This window comes from Macaca mulatta, chromosome 4 (genome assembly GCF_049350105.2).
Source record: "Macaca mulatta isolate MMU2019108-1 chromosome 4, T2T-MMU8v2.0, whole genome shotgun sequence".
NCBI lineage: Eukaryota > Metazoa > Chordata > Mammalia > Primates > Cercopithecidae > Macaca > Macaca mulatta.
The window spans coordinates 165,899,877-165,921,311 of NC_133409.1; positions in this window are offsets into that span (position 1 = coordinate 165,899,877).

A 21,435-nucleotide genomic window follows, 5' to 3' on the forward strand; every position below is an offset into this window, starting at 1 on the left:
TAATAATAAATGGAACTTTCTTATGTTCATCAGGGCATCTAACAAATCTATAGCAAATGTTAAACTTAGCAGTGAAAAATAAAAACTTTCCCTTTGGTCAGAATGAGACAAGGACATCTACTATCACCACTTCTATTGTACCAGAGGTTCAGGAACATTAAGACAGGAAAAATAAATAACAAGTATTAAGATTGGTAAGGAAGAAACAAAACTGTAGCTCTTTGCAAATGATATAATAATTTATATAGAAAATGCAAATGACTTATAGAGAAGTTATTAGAATGAAAGAGTTTAGCAATTTTGCTGAATACAAATTTAATGAGCATTATTTACTTACATTTCGTGTGGTAGCTACAAACAATGAGAAAATGAAAAAGAAAATATTTTTAACCTGAACATTTAAACATACCAAGAAATAAATGGTTTTAAAAATGTGCAGGAGACCTTTATAGAGAAAATAATAAAACTGTATTGAGCATCTAAGAAAACAAATAAATGAAGAGATATACCATGCTCATGGATTAGAAGATTTAGTATTACTTAAGCATACCAATTCTCTCTAAATTGAACTACACGTTCCTTTCAATCCTGATATAAGTTACAGCAGATTATGTATTGAAATTGATTCACTGCTTCTAAAATATATGAAAATACAAATGAAAATGCAAAAAAGAAACCCACTAAAAACATTAAGTATGACATTTGCTGTTATGCTTCTGAAGAAAAGTATAAGGGATAAATTTGTCCTTCTATATGATATAAACTATGGCATTTACATAGCATGGCATTGATACAGGGAGAAATAAACAGACTGATAGAATAGAGGCCCCAGAAATAAATATGCTTATTTAGAAAATTTTTGTGACGAGGGTCGCATTGTATATATCAGTGGGGGAAAATGGGCTTTTTGAATGATAGTTCTGGGACTAGTAGATATCCATATGGAAAAAGGTAAAAGTTGAGGCTTACCTCATATCATACATAAAAATCAATTCTAGGAGGCTAAAAGAGCTAAATGTGAAAAGTAAAATTATACATCCCATAGAAGATAGAAAGACTTCATGACCCAAGAGCAAGGAAGAATTTCTTAATCGTGTAGGAAAAAAGTGGACAAACTTAACATTATAATACAATTAAAAACTTTGTTTATGAAAGAGCATCATAAAGAGAGTAAGAAGGGAAAAGACAGAGTAGAAAAAAATAGTTGCAACATGTATTACCACAAAAGGCTAGTATCTTGACTATGTTAAAAATTCCTACAAATCAATAAGGCAAGAACTGAGAATCCATAGAAAAAAATGAGAAAACCCCAATATAAATGAGGCACTTCACACAAAAGGAAATAAAAATGCCAATAGACACATGAAAGAGTGCCCAACTTAATTGGTGGTGATAACCAAAATGAGCAATTGAGGCATAAGTTTCAAATCATCGAGGGTTATTGAGCCAGCTTGATGGTGTGCCCAGGAAAAACACAAGTCATTGAAGTATCTGTGGCTGTTTCTTCCAAAAAGATTCTTAAGAGGTTCCATATTTATTCATTTTCCTTAAAAATGGCGGGGGGTGGGGGATGCGGGATAGCAGTGAGACAACTGATTGCATACTTGTGAAACTTTAATTAGTGTCCAGAAAATCTACATTTTACATATCATAAGGTGAACATTTGAAAAAAAAGGAATAGAAGAAGCAGATGGCTCAGGGAGGAGTGAAAGAATAATTAATCTCACCTATCTCAGGGAGAGGTGAAGGAATGATTAATCTAATCTTGTCTTCATTCTTTATCTGGGAAAATAAACTAGTAGTCTTGAAAAAGTTGGTTTTTATTTAGCTCTTAGAGAAGAAAACCCATGACTGTTATCGAGGGAGGGGATATAATGAAGCATGTTCGATTTCCCATGCCATCATGGCTGTGAATTTAGCTTCCAAAATTTCTCTGGGGATATCCTTGGCCAAGAGGGGATCTATTCAGTCAGTTGGGGGCCTTAAAATTTTATTTTTCTTTCTCAGTGGTCAAGGGAATGTGCTTAAAAGCCACAAATAGAATCTACATTCTGAGGACTAAGCTCTGATTTTTTTTTTTTTTTTTTTTAGTCTTGCCCAAATTCCTATCTAAGGTGTCTGGGAAGTCATGCCCTACAAATCATAAATTCTCATCAGATGGGTTTTATTTAACCCTATATATTGACTTACTTTCCAATCTGACTCTGGCACATGTTATGAGACAAGGAAAAAAATCAAAATATTTTACCCCAAAACATGTTTGTTTGCCATATTTTGAAATGGCCCTGCAAAGCTGTTCTTTGTGGGGGAAAAATTGCATCTGTAAAGAATCTTTATTAATATAGCTAGATCTTTTTCTTCTAGACCCTCCCAACCCTAAAGAGATTAACTAAGATCTGAATAGGCAACATTTGTCATCTATTGTCTGTAAGGGCAGCCATATAAGACTTCAAAAGAACTTTGGTTCTCCACAATCTTTATCTTAACCTGAACATTCCCTTTCTAAGAATCTCAGGTCTTTAGACAAACTCAACCAGTTGTCAACCAGAAAAATGTTTAAATTCACCTATAGCCTGGAGGCTCCCCACTCCCGCCCCGCCCTCCTTTGAGTTGTCCTGCCTTTCTAGACCAAACCAATGTATTTCTTTTCCTTTTTTTTTGAGACGGAATTTCACTCTTGTCGCCCAGATTGCAGTGCAGTGGTGCAATCTCGGCTCACTGCAACCTCCACCCCTTGGGTTCAAGCCATTCTTCTGCCTCAGCCTCCCAAGTAGCTGGGATTACAGGCACCCGTCACCATGCCTGGCTAATTTTTTGTATTTTTAATTGAGACAGGGTTTCATCATGTTGGCCAGGCTGGTCTCAAACTGCTGACCTCAGATGATCCACCCGCCTCGGCTTTCCAAAGTGCTGGGATTACAGGCGTGAGCCACAGCACCCAGCCAACCAAGGTATTTCTTAAATGTGTTTCATTGATGTCTCATGCCTCTCTAAAATATATTAAACCAAGCTGACTAAGGTATTTCTTAAATGTATTTGATTGATGTCTTATGCCTCTCTAAAATATATTAAACCAAGCTGCGCCTGGACCACCTTGGGCACATGTTCTCAGGACCACCTGACGGCTGTGTCATGGCCATGGTCACTCATACTTGGCTCAAAATAAATCTTTTCAAATATTTTACAGAGTTCAATTCTTTTTATCAACAATTCTATTTTATTTATTTTAATTTTAATTTTATTTTATTTTGGGGCAGGGTCTCACTCTGTCGCCCAGACTGTAGTGCAGCAGTGTGATCTCAGCTCACTGCAACCATCCCCTCCCAGGCTCAAGCAGTCCTCCTGCTTCAGCCTCCCAAGTAGCTGAGACCACAAGTGTGTGCTAATTTTTTGTATTTTTGGCAGAGATGGAGTTTCACCATGTTCCCCAGGTTGGTCTGGAACTTCTGAGCTCAAGTGATCCACTGGCCTATGTTTCCCAAAATGCTAGGATTATAGGCATGAGCCATTGTGTCTGTCCAGAATCTACATTCTACATAAGTTCTTTAGGAAATAATTTTTTCATTTTAAAGTTTAAGAACTATCTTTCAGTCCATGAATTATTAAAATCTTTGTGGCATAAGTGTTTTTTCCTTCTTTGTGTAATTTACTTATAAATGGTCAGAAATGAAATTGCTGCATCAAAGGTATAGAAACATTCTTTTTTTTTTTTTTTTTTTTTTTTTTGAGACAGAGCCTGGCTGTAGTCCGGCGTGGAGTGCAATGGTGCGATCTCGGCTCACTGCAAGCTCCGCCTCCTGGGTTCACGCCATTCTTCTGCCTCAGCCTCCGGAGTAGCTGGGATTGCAGGCGCCCGCCACCACGCCTGGCTTATTTTTTTTATTATTTATTTATGTATTTATTTATTTTTTGTATTTTTAATAGAAACGGGATTTCGCCATGTTAGCCAGGATAGTCTCGATTTCCTGACCTCGTGATCCGCCCGCCTTGGCCTGCCAAAGTGCTGGGATTACAGGCATGAACCACCATGCCCGGCCTAGAAACATTTTTAATAAATCTGAGAGGCAGCATTGGCATAGCTGAGCGTGGGGTGAGATAACAGGGAAATGAGGAGTTAGAGGGTGTAAACGAAGGAAGCAGCAGGATGAAATTAAGTTGGATGTGAGTGCATCTGATTCTCCTGGAAAGAATGTGGTCCTTCTTTAGACAGGTCCTTTACCTCCATTCTGGCTTGGCCCTCCTCAGACCTCTCAGATCTACACTCTGTACATTCTGGAAGATGTGAAGAACAGTTCACATGACAGATAACTATTCTAAGAGACTTTAAAAACAATAATTTGATTATACATTCTAGTGGGATATATCTTAAGGACAAATATAATGGGAAGAAATTTAAAATGGTTATAGTATTCATATCATGGGCGAGTGCTGGCATTCTTTCTCCAAGACATCTGTGGGTGTATGGTAGGATAAAGTAAATGAATAACAGTATGCTATTCTAATGTAATTGTCCAGTGGGTTCCTCCTGCCTGCTGCACAGACAAAATCAATCCACTGAGACCGTGGCATTGCAGCAAAGAGTTTAACTGACTTGAGGCCGGCCACGAGGGAGACAGAGTTATTACTCAAATCAATCTCCTTGAAGGCTGGGAGGTTAGAATTTGTCAAGGATAGTTTGGTGGGACAGGGGATGGATGCTGCTGATTGGTTGGGGATGCCATCTTAGGGGTGTGGAAGATGGTCCTCCTGTGCTGAGTCTGCCTCTAGATGGGGGCCACAGGACCCCACAGTAAGTCATGAATCACAAGTCCAGGTGGAGTTAGTTGGTCGCCAGAATGCAAACGTCTAAAATACATCTCAAAAGACCAATCTTAAGTTCTCCAGTAGTGATGTTATCTGTAGGGAGCAACTAGGGAAGTCACAAATCTTGTGATCTCTGACCACATGACTCCTGAGTCCTGAGCACTAAGGGATTATAGAAACTGTGCCTATATTTTAGCAGAATTCAGGCCCCTCCCACGATCCTAATCTTGTGACCTTTCATGAGTCTTACAAAAGTAGTTTTCAGTCTCTGAGCAAGGTAGGGGTTAGTTTTAGGAAGGGACTATTATTAACATCCTTGCTTTCAAATTTAAAAGTATAAACTAAATTTTTCCCAAAATTAACTTGGCCTACCCCCAGGAATGACCAATGACAGTTTGGAGATCAGAAGCAAGATGGAGTCAACCATGTCAGATTTCTCTAGCTGTCATGATTTTGCAAAGGTGTTTTCACTAATTGTATTTTTCTGTGTCATTGACAGTCAGTTTTACTGGTATGGGAGAAAGGACATATTTAAGACAGAAAAGTTTAAGTAAACCATTCACTTCTGGATTTGAATTGGAAGTATCAGTATGTTCTCATGACATTTTATTTTTAAAGAAAACAGTTTTCTAGTTCTGTCTTTGAAAATACTGAGAAAATAATGATCAAGCCCATAGCAGTAAATATCCCCACCAGCTAGACTGTGATAGTGCAATTTCATTTCCCATTCAAAGGAAACAAAGTTACTTGAAGAAATGACTGATTCCAGGTCTGGGTCAGGAACTCTACTGGAAGAGCCTAAATGTCTCTCTGGATCAGAGAGCAAAGATGAAATGAAGAGATCAAAGATTACCAAGTCATGTTAAAAGAACCCCAGGAAAAAACCTGAAGAAGCTTCCCTTGGCTAAAGTTCAGACAATTTTAACATTATTAAGAGGCTAGGCACAGTGGCTCACACCTGTAATCCCAGCACCTTGGGAGGCCCAGGTGGGCGGATCACCTGAGATCAGGAGTTCAAGACCAGACTGGCCAACATGGCAAAACCCCATCTCTACTAAAAATACAAAAATTAGCCAGGCGTGGTGGCACGCACCTGTAATCCCAGCTACTCAGGAGGCTGAGGCAGGAGAATCACTTGAACCCAGGTGGCGGAGGTTGCAGTGAGCTGAAATTGCACCACTGTACTCCAGCCTAGGTGACAGAGCAAGACACCATCTCAAAAAAAAAAAAAATATATATATATATATATGCATATATATATATATATATATTTTAAGGATAATAACTGCAATGAATTGAAACACATAAAATATGTTAAAATCCGCAAGTTCATAATAACACAGAAAAAAGTCAACTTGAACTATTGTCCATTGGTCTCCCTTGGAGAATGCTAGTGAACCAGCTTATTAATGTAAAAACCAATAAACAAAGGAAAATAATCAAGAATTTATCTGATGGTCCTATATGAGCTGTACCACTGGGTAACTAAATGGTAGTTGAGGGGAATTCTATAGACCAAATGTTTATCCAAATTCTATCCCCCAAAATTCTTTTTTTTTTTTTTTTTTTTTTTGAGACGGAGTCTCGCTCTGTAGCCCAGGCTGGAGTGCAGTGGCCGGATCTCAGCTCACTGCAAGCTCCGCCTCCCGGGTTCACGCCATTCTCCGGCCTCAGCCTCCCGAGTAGCTGGGACTACAGGCGCTGCCACCTCGCCCGGCTATTTTTTGTATTTCTTAGTAGAGACGGGGTTTCACCGTGTTAGCCAGGATGGTCTCGATCTCCTGACCTCGTGATCCGCCCATCTCGGCCTCCCAAAGTGCTGGGATTACAGGCTTGAGCCACCGCGCCCGGCCCCAAAATTCTTATGTTGAAATCCTAACCCCCAGTGAAATGGCTCTTCCTAGGAGATTTGGTCTGGAAGGGGGTCATGAGTGGGATTAGCATCCTTATAAAAGAAGCTCTAGAGAGCTCATTCACCCACCCCTGCCATGTGAGGACTCACTGAGATGAAGGCCATCTATAAGCCAGAAAGTGGGCCCTCATCAGTTACTGAATCACTGGCACCTTGATCTATGAATTTCCAGCCTCCAGAACTGTAAGAAAGAAATTTCTGTTGTTGATAAGCCACCCGATTGGTGGTATTTTTGTTGTAATAGCCCAAGCTGACTAAGACAGACAAATTTCACCTTATAGAATTATTCCAGCTAATAAATGGAAATAATTGATTCAATATCATCACTTTGCATCTCTTAATGTATTAAAGGGTCTGTGTATTTATCATCAGTGTCTACCAACATCACACAAAGAGAAACAACTTGATGTTATATTCTTCTGATGGAAGCACATATCACCACTTATGAAGCACTCTTGAAAAAATTCATCCTCTTTGTGATCAAGCCCCTAGATCCAACCTATCCTTCACTAGAAATTACAAAAAATAAAAATAAAAATAAAAATAACATGTTAAAATGCCATGGAGAGCTGGACGCGGTGGCTCACGCCTGTAATCCCAGCACTTTGGGAGGCCAAGGAGGGTTGATCACCTGAGGTCAGGAGATCAAGAACATCCTGGCCAATATGGTGAAACTCTGTCTCTACTAAAAATACAAAAATTAGCCAGATGCGGTGGCACATGCCTGTAATTCCAGCTACTTGAGAGGCTGAGGCAGGAGAATCACTTGAACCCGGGAAGCGGAGGTTGCAGTGGGCAGAGATCGCGCCACTGCACTCCAGCCTGGGTGACAAGAGTGAAACTCTGTCTCAAAAACAAACAAACAAAAAACAAAAACAAACAAACAAAAAACACCATGGGGATATAATGAGAACATCCAAACCGGGAAACTCTGTATGGTACATCACCCTGTTTCTTCATCAACAACAACAAAAGTGCAGTGAAATAAAATGATGAAAGAGGATCCTATAGATTATAAGAGACTTAGAGACATCATAACCAATTGGCATTGGTGAGCCTTATTTGGAACCTGATTCAAATAAACAATGTGTAAAAATGAAAATGCACACATTAATGCATTATAAAATAATTAGAAGTAGGAACACATACTACATAGTTGATGATATTGTGGAATTCAATTTTGAGAAATGTTATAATAATGGTTATTTTTAAGAGTATTGTTAAGAGATACATACTAAAAATTTTATGAATAAAATTATAAAGGAAGAATCATCCTAGAAATAAAGAAATCACCACAAATATGAAAGAGGTATCATTTATTTCAGCAAAATTTTGTTCCCTCCTGAAACTACTTTTGCAAAAATTATAACAGTGAGAAAAATGTAACCTAACTGACTCCATCTTGCATCTAGCCTAACAGGCTGTCTCTCTTTGCTTATTCCTGGGCATAGGCCAAATTAACCATGGGAGGAATTTAGTTTATAGTTTAACTTTGAAGCAAGGAGGATAATAGTCCCTCCCTAATACTGACTCTCTCCTTGTTTAGGGACTGAAACTGCCTTTGTAAGACTAATGAAAGGCCATGAGATTAGGATTAGGATAGAGGCCTAATTTCTGCTAAGATCTATGCATAGTTGAATGATAACTAGTCATTGTTTACTGTTCAGGAGTCATGTAAGGGTGGTCACAAGATTCATAACTTCCCTAATTGACCCTGTAGATAACACTGCTCTTGTAGAACCTAAGATTGGTCTTTTCAGATGTTTTTCAGACTTTTGCATTCTGGTGACTGACTGGCTCTACCTGGACTCATGACTCATGACTCAACTACTAGTCCTATGGCCTCCGCCCAGAGGCTGACTCTGCACAAGGACTGTTTTCCACACTCTATGATTGCATCCCCAAACAATCAGCACTCACCATACCCTGCCTCCTGCCTACCAAACTATCCTTGTAAAACTCTAGCCTCTAAGATTTCAGGGAGGGTGATTTGACTAATTACTCCCATCTTCTACTTGGTTAGCCTTGTGATAATTAAACTGTTTCTCTCCAGCAATGTCCGTGTCTCAGTGAATTGGTTTTGTCTGTGCAGTGGACAAGATGAACCCACCAGCTGACTATACTCCCCCATCCCCACCACCACCCCACCCAGAAGCCAGAGTTTACTCTATTGATTCACAGATGAACAAGCTGAGCCTACTTAGGTGGATGAAGCTTCAACTACAAAGGCTGGGAGGAGGCTGGGTAGGGAATTGTCCCATGTTGTTTTAGTCATCACTTTGTGCTCACCTCATGCCCTGTATGAGTTGGCTTGGTCAGCAAAAACAAAATACCCATAGGTTGCATGACTTAGCCAATAGAAACTAATTTCCTCACTATTATGGGGGCTGAGAAGTCCAAGATCAAGGTGCCAGCAGACTCAGTCTCTTTTGAGGGCTCTTTTTGCTGGCTTCAGACGGCTAACTTCTTGTGGGGCTGTCACATGGCAGAGGGGAGAGAGAGAGAAATCTTTTTCTTCCTCTTTTTATAAGGCCACAGTACTACCAAATTACAGACCCACCCTGATGACATCATTTAACCTTAATTATCTCCTAAAAACCCTATCTCCAAAAATAGTCACATTGAGGGTTAAGGCTTCAACATATGGATTTTGGGGAAACGCAATTCAGTCCACAGCAGCCCCCATGCAGGACACTCCGGCTCAGTGCTGGGTCCAAGCCAGATCTCTGTGTCGATAGCCAAGTACCTGAGAGGTTCCAGCTACATGAATATTTGCTGGGCTTCATGACAGCCCATATGGCTTTGCACTGTCTGCCAGAGCTTGGCTGAATTAATTAGATCAAATCAAAGAAGAGAGCCTGATAGGATATTGCGTTTTGCTAGTCCTTTCCATCACAAGACCAAATACTGAGTGCAATTAATCAGTCACATGACAGAAATGGGGAAGGTTGTTTTTTTGTGTGTGTCATTCAGTTTAGTTTAATTTTGTAAAAGCTTTTCCTATGAGGGCAGTGCACAAGCATTTAACTCACCTGCTTTTAAAAGTAACAAAAATAAACATGGAAACAAATCTAATGAAAGAGCAGATTCTAGCAGGAATGCTTCAACATCAGGAGCGGTTGAAAGGCAGGGGGAGGAGGAAAGGGGCAAGAAAGACAAAAGGAATGAAGAGAAAAGGAACAATAACAAAAGAGGAGGCACAGGGCCAGCCTGGAAGAAGAGGGAGGGAATTGCATGAGGAAGGAGATCCAGAGAGCTCCATGGAGAAAGAGCAGACACACAAGATTCAAGAATAGAACCAACAATCCAGGGAGGCAGGCTGGGAGAGAATGGCTCCAGAGCCACGGAGATGGATGTTTCTTAAAATAAGCAACTCTTGTTTCTCTCCAAGAGCATAAAAGATAAAATCATCTTTCCTAATTGTTAGATTGTTTAAATATTGTTCTCACTTAGTTTTTCCTTAGCCCCAAATAATCAGGTAGTCTATTTTAAGTAGAAAAGCTACACGTCCTAAGTGAATGAATTAGTTTTGGACTTTTGGAACCATGTCAACCCAAATAGAGAACAAAATCAAATAAAGGACCCAAATGCCTTTATCCCTGCAGAGCGAGCATTTTGATTTGTGAGGCAGATGTGCTAGTTGCCCATCCCCATGCCCACTTCCCAACTATTATTTCTGCTTGTTTGCTAATGGAGCTGTGGTTTTGATTGAACAAAAATGTGCCTCACCACAGAGGGAATAAATTACTATGGGCTTCACCAGTTTGGCCAGTCCTGCTCTGGATTATCCTGACTGGACTAGGGGTGGGCAGTGAGTGGTAAGGGGAAACCTGCTCAGAGACTGATGGGAAAGATTTTCTTACTAATAACAGAGTTCCTTCCTGCTCCGGATGCTGTTGTGTGAGAGTGTGCTGTGGCACCCAGATTGTGACCAGGAGTGGCAGTTCCGGAGAACCCCAGAGATGCTTTCCTTGTGTCCTGGTGCTGCTGAACCACAGAACACATTCTGAAACTCCCTACCTCAAGACATCCTATAATGGGGGACAATGAAACGTCTTATAGTTCAAATCTCCACTGGCCTGATATTCTGTTACTTGCAACTAAACACACTTAACTGAGCACATTAAGTACAAACAGAGCTAAAGGATGTTACTAGGATTAGGTTCAACCATGATGTGCAGAAATCCCAAAACAGCAGTGTGTCAAAGGAGATAGAAGTTTGTTTCTCTCTCATATGAGAGTCTGGAAGCAAATCCAGTTGATACAGTCATCAAATGCTCATTCTAGCTTGTTAATCAGCAGCCCGTGGCCTCTTTTTCCAAGGTCACCTATAGTCTATGTTTGTTGCTCCAGTTCTAGCCGCCATCTTTTTTTTTTCCATTCATCAAGAAGGAGCAAAAGGAAGAAGGGGCACAGAAGTGGCTTATGTCCACATGTCCAAGAAAGAAATAAAAGTCTTCAGGGATCAGACCCAGATATCTGGTGTATACAGGTTTCTGCATAAGGTATTGAAGGAGGTTCTCCCCACTTCTGAGGCACCCATGGTGTGTCCTTTGGGGAGTACTGACCAGAAGCAGTGTCTGCCTGGCAGGGCTGGTGCCAGGTTGGTAGGCGGTGGGAACCTCAGTAGGAAGCTAAGTCCCCTCATTTTTCATACAAGCAGGGTCAGTAGAGTGGGGATGGGAATAAGTGCTGGTGAAACACCCTAGGATGGAGGCTTGAGGTGGGAAAGGGGAGCAGGAGGCCCCAGAGGGAAGTGACTGCAGAATCACTGTTGTCAATGTGCCTTCTTTTTGCCTCCAGGTCGGCATGAACTGGGAAATGGAGGCCATGCCACTATGTGGTCTGAGTTATAATTGATAAAGACCAAGCCAGGCACGGTCGCTCATGCCTGTAATCCCAGCACTTTGGGAGCCTGAGGTGGGTGGATCACTTGAGGTCAGGAGTTCAAGACCAGCCTGGCCAAGATGTCAAAACCCTTCTCTACTAAAAATACAAAAATTAGCCTGGTGGTGTGCACCTGTAATCCCAGCTACTGGGGAGGCTGAGGCACAAGAATCATTTGAACCCAGAAGGCAGAGGTTTCAGTGAGCTAATATCACACCACTGCACTCCAGCCTGGACAACAGAGTGAGACCCTGTCTCAAAAAATGAATGATAAAGACGAAGGCATGAGGACAGGAACACAAAGAGGTAGTGAAAGACATAAGCACTGTCAACTTTCCAGCTCCTCTGAGCTCACCCTATTTCCAAAATTAACCCCAGTTCTTAGAGGGGTCCTGACAAGGGCATGGCTGAGGCTGAGATGGTTTTCCTTGTCACTAGAAGATAGTTGAGGAAGCAGAGGCCTAGGGCCAAATTCTCTGGACTGTTACAGTTCAACTCCCTGAGCAGATGAGACATAGCAGACAAAAACAGAGCCCAGTTTGAAATCGGCCCTTTGGTTTCATAGTTCATTGGTGAAGTTACTTAACCTCACTCCACTTCGGAGAAGCACCTCTCTGTGGTAGGACGGGGGTTTCTTTTGCTCTCCCATTTCTTCTCCCCTCTCCTTGACCGTCTTCAATCTAGGTGCTAAATGGGTACACAGGAAGACAGGGGAAAGACCAAGGCTTTGTTTGGATAACTGACTGACGTTTTGCTGTGAATGGTGGTTATGTTATCAAGAGGAGGTTTTTTACTGTAGATGCTCCATGCTGGGGATGCTTCTTCCTGGACCCAAAAAAGGCCTGGGGAGGCCTTCCCAGGACATATAGAACTGACACTCGGAACACTGAGGATCTCACGGTGCCCCTCCTCTCTATAAGGGGCAACTAATTCCCATGGGGGAAGAACATAGGGCAGAAAGGGCCAGAAGGATCCTGAGTGAGGGGGCCAGAGGATGAGACCAGAAAGAGAGGGATCACTCAGATGCATCTGAGCTGACAAGCTGAAAGGTTCTCAGTAGGGAAAAGAAATGTTTTGCATCATCTTCTTGCCATCCTTTTTCTTTTTTGGTAGTGGACTATTCTTGTACATTCTTGCATATGTTTGTGAATTTAACGAAGGGTTTGCATATCTCAGAGGGAATTAAATGATCTAATGTATCCAAAGCACTAAGCACAGTGCCTGGCACATGGTGAGCAACCAACAAGTGTCAGTTACTGTATTTCTTCCTGTTTTTGGGGGGGAGGAGGGCAGACTCTCTCCCTGTCACCCAAGCTGGAGTGCAGTAGCACGATCTCAATTCACTGCAGCTTCTGCCTCCTGGGTTCAAGCGATTCTCGTGCCTCAGCCTCCTGAGTAGCTGGAATTACAAGCACGTGCCACCATGCCTAGCTAAGTTACTATATTTGGAGTGGAAGAAATCATGGTTCTGCATGGCATCAATGCTCATCTGGGCCTTTATTTCCTTACCTGTATACTGAGGACTTTGAGTGAGGGGATCTCTAAGGTCTGTTTTAGCTCTCATGGCTTTGTGGGATTGGGACGCAGGGCTAGGAAGATGGAGGGGAATTTATACAGCCAAGATGAGGAAAGCATTTTTGACATGATCTTGCCTGATGGAAATCAGTGGGGTGGGTGGGTAGCAGGAGCTCTTGGGGTAACTGAGTTCTTGCTCTGAAGTCCCTCTAAAGGTGCCCAAATCCTAACCTGGAGAATCCTAGGGTGAATGTTTCTTCTTGTTCAGAAGGGAAGCTGTGTCTAGTCCTCAAATATTCCCCCCATATAGGACATTCTACCAACTGAGGATTTGTTTTTAAGGATCCTCTTTAAAAATGGAAATGTGTTGGGGAAATGGTGGTATTATTTATTTATTTATTTATTTTGCCTTGGCCACCGGAGTAGCTAGATTTACAGGCACGTACCACTAAGTCCAGCTAATTTTTGTATTTTTAGTAGAGACGGGGCTTCACCATGTTGGCCAGGATGGTCTTGATCTCCTGACCTCATGATCCGCCCATCTCCGGCCTCCCAAGGTGCTGGGATTACAGGCATGAGCCACCCCTCCGACCTTTTTTTTTTTTTTTTTGAGATGGAGTTTCGCTCTTGTTGCCCAGGCTGGAGTGCAGTGACACAATCTCAGCTCACAGCAGCCTCCGCCTCCCGGGTTCAAGCAATTCTCCTGCCTCAGCCTCCCGAATAGCTGGGATTACAGGCATGTGCCACCACGCCCGGCTAATTTTGTATTTTTAGTAGAGCCGGGGTTTCTCCACGTTGGTCAGACTGGTCTTCAACTCCCGACCTCAGGTGATCTGCCCGCCTTGGCCTCCCAGAGTGCTGGGATTACAGTCATGAGCCACCGCGCCCGGTCGGTATCATCTTTTATAATAAGAACTGGGAGCAGTGGCTCACGCCTGTTATCCCAGCACTTTGAAAGGCCATGGCGGGTGGATCACCAGGTCAGGAGTTTGAGATCAGCCTGGCTAACATGGCGAAAACTCGTTTCTACTAAAAATACAAAAATTAGCCGGGCTTGGTGGTGGGCGCCTGTAGCCCCAGCTACTCATGAGGCTGTGGCAGGAGAATCGCTTGAACCCGGGAGGCGGAGCTTGCAGTGAGCTGAGATCGCGCTACTGGACTTCAGCTTGGGCGACAGAGCAAGACTCCGTCTCAAAACACACACACACAACAACAACAACAACAACAACAAAAGTGGTTCAAACAAACAGATTTTCCTTGGAGCTTCAACTGACGCGACTCCCATTTAGAAAATGGGTGCTTTGATATTGGGATGGGAAAGCGGAGGGCAAAGATGAGAGGCGCTGGGGCGAGAGATTATGTGTGGGAGGAAGTAGGTCTGCCAGGAGCACTTGCTTCTGGGTGCAGAAGGGAAGCCTAAATGGCCTCCAGCCTATGTTGGTGCCTTGTGGCTATGTAGTAGATGCATATCATTTTATGTGGCCTTAGAATCCATTTAAAATCCAGGTTTAACTTTCTCATGCCAGAGGCAGGGCTCAGTCACCCTTGACACAGTTTCCGGTTCTACACCACACCCAAAGGCTCAAGCCAGTGGCCAAAGATAAGAACATAGAGACATTCCTCTTGCTTTGCAGACAGGGCTCCTTGCTTGCCCTCTGTTTCTTTAAAGGACCATTCAGGCATTTGCCCTCTAACTTAAGGTGACCCACATCCTATTCCCCAGTATGTAGTCAGTTGCTACTCCTCTTCTCTCTCCCTGCCTGTGTGTGTCCCCTGACTTCTGTGTGTGTGCTTGTGGCCTCCAGGTATGCTGTGTACCCTCCAGTGTCTGTAAGTACTAAACACTCTTAAACTTTCAGGTTGTGGTTGTATCACTGAAGGGGTACCTGAGAATAGTAGCTACCAGCTAAGTTGATAAACTGAAAAAGTTTCATTCAAAACAGGCTACTGTAAAAAAATTAATAAATAAATTACCACAAACTTGATGACTTAAAACAACAGACGTTGATCAGGTGCCGTGGCTCATGCCTGTAATCCCAGCACTTTGGGAAGCCAAGGTAAGCAGATCACCTGAGGTCAGGAGTTCCAGACCAGCCTGGCCAACATGGCGAAACCCTGTCTCTACTAAAGCTACAAAAATTAGCCTTGCGTTGTGGTGGGTGCCTGTGATCCCAGCTACTCAGGAGGCTGAGGCAGGAGAATCGCTTAAACCTGGGAGGTAGAGGTTGTAGTGAGCTGAGATCGTGCCATTGCACTCCACCCTGGGCGACAGAGCAAGACTCTGTCTCAGAAAAACAAAAACAAAAGCACAAGAGACGTTTATTCTCTCACGGTTCTGGAGGCTAGAACTCCAAAATTAAGGTGTCAGCAGAGCCAAGCTCCCCATGAAGGCTTTAGAGAAAAATCCTTCTTTGCCTCTTCCTAGCTTCTGGTGGCCCCAGCACTCCATGACCCGTGGCAGCCTCCCTCCGATCTCTGCCTTTCTCTTCACACGGCCTCCTTCCCTGTCCATGTCTCTCTGTGTCCTCTTCTCTTGTAATAAGCACATCAGTCATTAGATTTATGGCCTACCCTAAATCCAGGATAACTTAATCTCAAGGTTCTTGCAAATGCATCTGCAAAGACCCTATTTCCAAACAAGGGCACTTCTGAGGCTCTGGTTGGACATGAATGGGGGGTGGGACACGATTCAACCCACCATCAGGAGGACCTGGGAAGTGGTGCTGAATGGGGGATGGAACATGCTGTCAGGTTAAAGCTTTTCTCTAGAACTGGTCTTTCTCCTCTTCTCTTGCCAGGTAGGGTGCGGCTCCTCCTTTCAGAATATCAGGCTTCAGGGGGGCAGGACTGGCACCTGCAGATGTTGACCTAAGGAGCTAAGCTCCCTTTCATTGCATGGAGCTGGAACCAGTGAGCAGGCTCCCCTCCTGGCCCCTCCCCTGCTCCTTCCCCTTCTCCCCTGCCTGCTTGCTCCCCCTGCAGAGGCACCTGATTCTAAGGAGCTTGTGAAGGCTTCATAGGAATTGGGCTGTAGATTGTTTTGAATGTAACAGCCTGGTGTTTGAAGCTTCTGTCTAGGAAAAAAATTACTAGTGGCATTCACTCATATAAATGGCATTCTTGAATTGTCTAAAAGTTATTGTGAATCACTGACATGCCTTGTATGTGACTGGCTCATACACAACCTCTCTACTGAATACTATCTTGAAGATTCCATCTCGACATTCAAAGACTCGGGTCTCATGGGCACATTAGTGGGCACTTTAGGGGCGGCTCAGCAAGCCCAGGGGCAGGGTATGAGATTCTTATTAGCATCTCCCCGCAGCCAGGCAGTGTGCTCCTATGCAGATGTGCTGGGTGCTTTCCTTTTATGTAAATGTCTGATCCACAACAGGGCTATCCTCTGACTGCTTTCATCTCCCTCAGATCTTGCAGAGCCCTTTTAAGGTAGGGATCATTTGGCAGCTCTATCAAAGAATTTGGCCTCCTTACATCAAGAACTAAAAATCCTGACATAGCCCTGAAATTCCTTGAGACAAATAGTTCATATATTTTCAGTTCGATGGTGCATTAATCATGAGTTGCTTTGTTTTTTTTCTTTGAATGTGATAAAAGATCAACTCAAATTAGCTTAAGCACATGAAGGGATTTAATAGGATACTGGATTTTCTTATATAATCAAAGGAGGGGTTGAACAAACAACCAAACACCACGAAGGGTGAGGATGCGGCTCTATCAAGGAAAGACCTTAATGAGAGACGAACGTCATAAGGAAAAGCTTTGTTTCGCTTTTCTCCACCTGGGGACCCCATTATCACTACAGACTGGCCCAGTTTTCACACTTGCTGTTCCCACAGTCGAAACAGGACTGACTCACTCTCCCTCTGGTCCCAAGGTAAAATAAAATGCCAGGAAGGGGTGTGATTGGTTCAGCCCAGTCAAGGAATTACACTTCTTGATCCAAGCACCCTCACATATCTGGAGAAGTTGTTTCTTTTGAACATTTATCAAATTATGTTGAGATCTTTGAGTCTAAGTTATAACCTCTTTTGTCTAACGCAAATCTTGATGATTTTGCTGTGTACATGTCTTTTTTTGTTCTTTTGTTCTTTTTTTTTTTTTGAGACGGAGTCTCGCTCTGTCACCCAGGCCAGAGTGGAGTGGCATGATCTGGGCTCACTACAACCTCTGCCTCCCATGTTCAAGTTATTTTCCCATCTCAGCCTCCCAAGTAGCTGGGACTACAGGTGTGCACCACCATGCCCAGCTAATTTTTGTATTTTTTGGTATAGACAGGATTTCACTATATTGGTGAAACTCCTGACCTCAAGTGATCTGCCTGCCTTGGCTTCTCAAAATGCTGAGATTACAGGAGTGAACCACCATGCACAACCTATGTCTGTTTTTGAGAAAATCGATGCTTTGAATGTGATGTTGGCTTCCTTTGATAGAACCATCTCAGCAAAAAATGTCTTCTATTCCAAGTTTGTTAAAATGGGTCACATGTTCTGCTTAAAATCCTGTGATAAGTGCTATTGTGTAGAGGATACTTGGTGTTAGAGATAATCTATAGATTTAATCAACACTATAATATTGCGTCTAGCATGAAAAACTATTCTATTGTAAATATACCTTTTATTTGTTGAGGAGCTACAGCTAAGGTTTTAGGGAGGAAAGCTGATAAAAGTAGCTCTGGGTTATATCCTCATATTGTAAAAAATAAGAGTGAGCTGACAGAGTTTGGATGCTGTCCCTTCTAAATCTCATGTTGAATTGTCGTCCCCAGTGTTGGAGGAGGGGCCTGGGGGCAGGTGTTTAGGTCATAGGGGAGGCTCCCTCATGGTTTGGTGCTGCTGTCCTTGTGATAGCGAGTGAGTTCATGCCTGCTCCCTGTTCACCTTCCACCATGAGTCAAAGCTCCCTGAGGCCGCTCCAGAAGCTGAGCAGAGGCCATTGACATGTTTGTACAGCCCACAAAACCGTGAACCCATTAAGTCTCTTTTCTTTTTTCTTTCTTACTTTGAGACTGAGTCTTGCTCTGTTGCCTAGGCTGGAGTGTGGTGGCATGATCTCGGCTCACTGCAACCTCTGCCTCCTGGGTTCAAGTGATTCTCCTGCCTCAGCCTCCTAAGTAGCTGGGATTACAGGCACCCACCATCATGCCAGCTAATTTTTGTATTTTTAGTAGAGATGGGGTTTTACCATGTTCACCAGGCTGGTCTCGAACTCCTGATCTCAGGTGATCCACCCGCCTTGGCCTCCCAGAGTGTTGGGATTACAGGTGTGAGCTACCGTGCCCGGCCTAAACCTCTTTTCTTTATAAATTAACCAGTCTCGGGTGTTTCTTTACAGCAATGCAAGAAAGGCGTAACACATGAGCATTGCAGCCTGTGTCCTCCTTCAAGAACACAAATGTTGGTTGCAACAGAAAATCGGATCAGATTGTACTGTCAAGTTTAGGTGTGTTGCACTTAATCATTATTTAATAGAGCAAAATTATTTCCTTATCCTTCTCATTCTCCATTCCTGGTTCCCTAAGGGAGCTAATACTTCATTCAGGAATATTTATTTGCCTCCTTTGAAGGACAAAGACAAAAGCAGGTAAATTAAGCAGGAAACCTAGATCTCTTGCTGGGCTACAGGGCAGCGTGTGAGGCTTAGAGGCAGACAGGCCTGGATTCAAATGAGACTTGGCTACTTAATGTGAGATGCTGAATGCAACACTCAACAATGTGAAGTTTTAATTTTTTGGTTTGCAAAATTGGGATGATAATATCACACAGAGTTATCTGAGTATTAAAGGAGATCAGCCATGTAAAGTGTTTGGTGAGGCATTACTTGCCGAGGGTCCTATTGGGGTCCAACTATAGTCAGACCTCATTCCCTTTTCTGGGTCATCCAAGTTTCTCTTCTTGGTTCCCTTGACTCCCTCCACACGGGGAGAGACACCCCACACCCATGTTAGCCTAATGCCACTTAACTGAAGCTTCCCTTCTCTCTGTTGTTCTTAGGGGAATGGGAAGTTGTTTTAGCTTGGCTGACCTCATGCAGGGAGAGCTATGAGACAGGGAGTGTCTACCTGTCTTATGTGCCCAGATTGTCTTTCAAGGAGAGGTGTTGGTCTTGAGCATTATATTCTCCTTTAAAAGCTAGGACTTGGTAGGTGTCCATTTCTCCTTTCTCTCACCTTCCATATTTAATAGTGTGTTCATTCCAAGTGCCCTATTTTCTTGGGAGAAAGTTTCTTAGGAAGAGGAAAGAGTGTTCATGTCAGAGACCCAGCACAGATTGGGGGTACTACTCTTTGGAATAAGGGGCTGGCTAATTCCATCCGTGGCTGGCTGAGCCCCTAAAGGGTGACAGGAAAGAGAATCAGCTGGAATCATGTAAACACTCAGGCGCCAATTGCCTCATCCAAGAAACTGCTATGAATGTCAAGTGCATCATATTTGCTGAGGCAGGATCAGAGACCAGCCAAACTCTATGCTGTGCCAGCGGAAGGATGAACTAAGACTGTTGTTTCCCCTGCTCATTAACATCCGGTTTTTCTGAGGTGACATTTGTCCTAGTGATCGAGGGAAGTAAATGTGTCTTTGGCATTCTCTGGCGCTTCATATCAAGCTTGGTTTTACAACAGAAGAGCCCAGAGTTATTCTAATAGACTATCTACATCCACACAGATGCCAGAAACAAAAATTCATGAGTCAGGGCCTGCGGTGAGGAGAGCATGAACACTGGGTCCTATTTGGCATCTGGGCCTCCAGCATGGTCAAGAATCCTGCCCTTTCCAGGATAGCTGAAGGAATGGCTGTGACCAGCTGCCTCTGGAAATTCTGATCTAGCTTCCTGAGAATTTGCACAGCCGTTATGGGCGCAATTTTACCCTGGGACACGCTTCTGAGCTCAACTGTCTTTTGCTGAATACAGTACATGATTCTAGCTGAGGATTCAACCACCAGGCCCAGGGCCAGCGATGATCCTATTTCTGTTAGGAAGAGTCAGGAACACTTTCCATTTAATCCTGTCTCAGATAACATTCAGATGCTTTAACCCATAAAAATAAATTCAATTCTTTGAGGTCTAATGTGTGTCTGTGTGTTTATATATAGACAATTGGAGCTATATTTCATTATTGGCCTTAATAGAAAAAGCCAGGGCTCAATGTCTGTAAGATGAAGCCTATAAAGCCATTTTACTCATTTATTTATTTTCACTTTTTTTTTTTTTTTTGGCGGGGGGAGGGGACAGAGTTGGTCTTGCTCTGTGACCCAGGCTGGAGTGCAGTGGCGTGATCATGGCTCACTGCAGTCTCAAACTCCTGGGCTCAAGCCATCTTCCCACTTTAGCTTCCCTAGTAGCTAGGACTGCAGGGGTGTACCACCATGCCTGGCTAATTTTTATTTTTATTTTTAGTAGAGACAGGGCCCCCTTGTGTTGCCCAGGCTGGTCTGAAACTCCTGGCCTCAAGCAATCCTCCCGCCTCCACCTCCCAAAGCACTGGGATTTACAGGCATGAGCCACTGCACCCAGCTTCATTTTACAACCTATAATTATCTTGATAATTCGGGGGAAAATGCATTAAGATTCAATAAAATAATGAGCTAGATTTTTTAAATTCTAAAGACAGTATTTGGAATTTTAGTTAAAAACACCATTCAAGCAGGCCTAACTTTATTTCTCAATTAGCAAAACGTAAGAGAACAATTTCTGGTGCTTTTATTCCAGATCTTGAATGACGAGACTTGTCTGCCGCAGAATGGGGCTTGGGTTTGTCAGAAGAGACGTTGTAGGGACATTTACTATGGCAAAGCCCATAATTTATGAATTTGTCCAAAGCACCACGTGGTGAATAGGTAAATACTGCTCCAGTACCCCAGGGAGAAATAATGCAATGAGTTAAATTTCTTAAGAGAAGTCAAGAGAAAACCCTTTTTATCTCTAGTTTTTAAAATGGTTTTTCTAATCTGCATGCATATATATATATTTTTTTTGTGCCTTAGTAAATATAGCATAGTGAACATAAGCAACCATTTCCTAGGCAAGCCAGAATCTGAAAGGGTTTTAAGGTCATCCTTTAAAAAAAATCAGCGCCCATATGTGGAAAATCAACCTTGTAGATTAGAAGTGGCTGAAATTTGAGAGATCTCACAAACTCAGCCTTTGTTGCCTGTGTTTTTAACAAGTCTCTGTTTTTATATAGCTTACCCCTTAATGATAAAAACTGCATGTAGAAAAATTTCCTTAAGTTGATGGTACTGGTTGATCAAGTTATAGTTAATAAAAGTAAATGTATACATATATTTATTTAAATAACTATA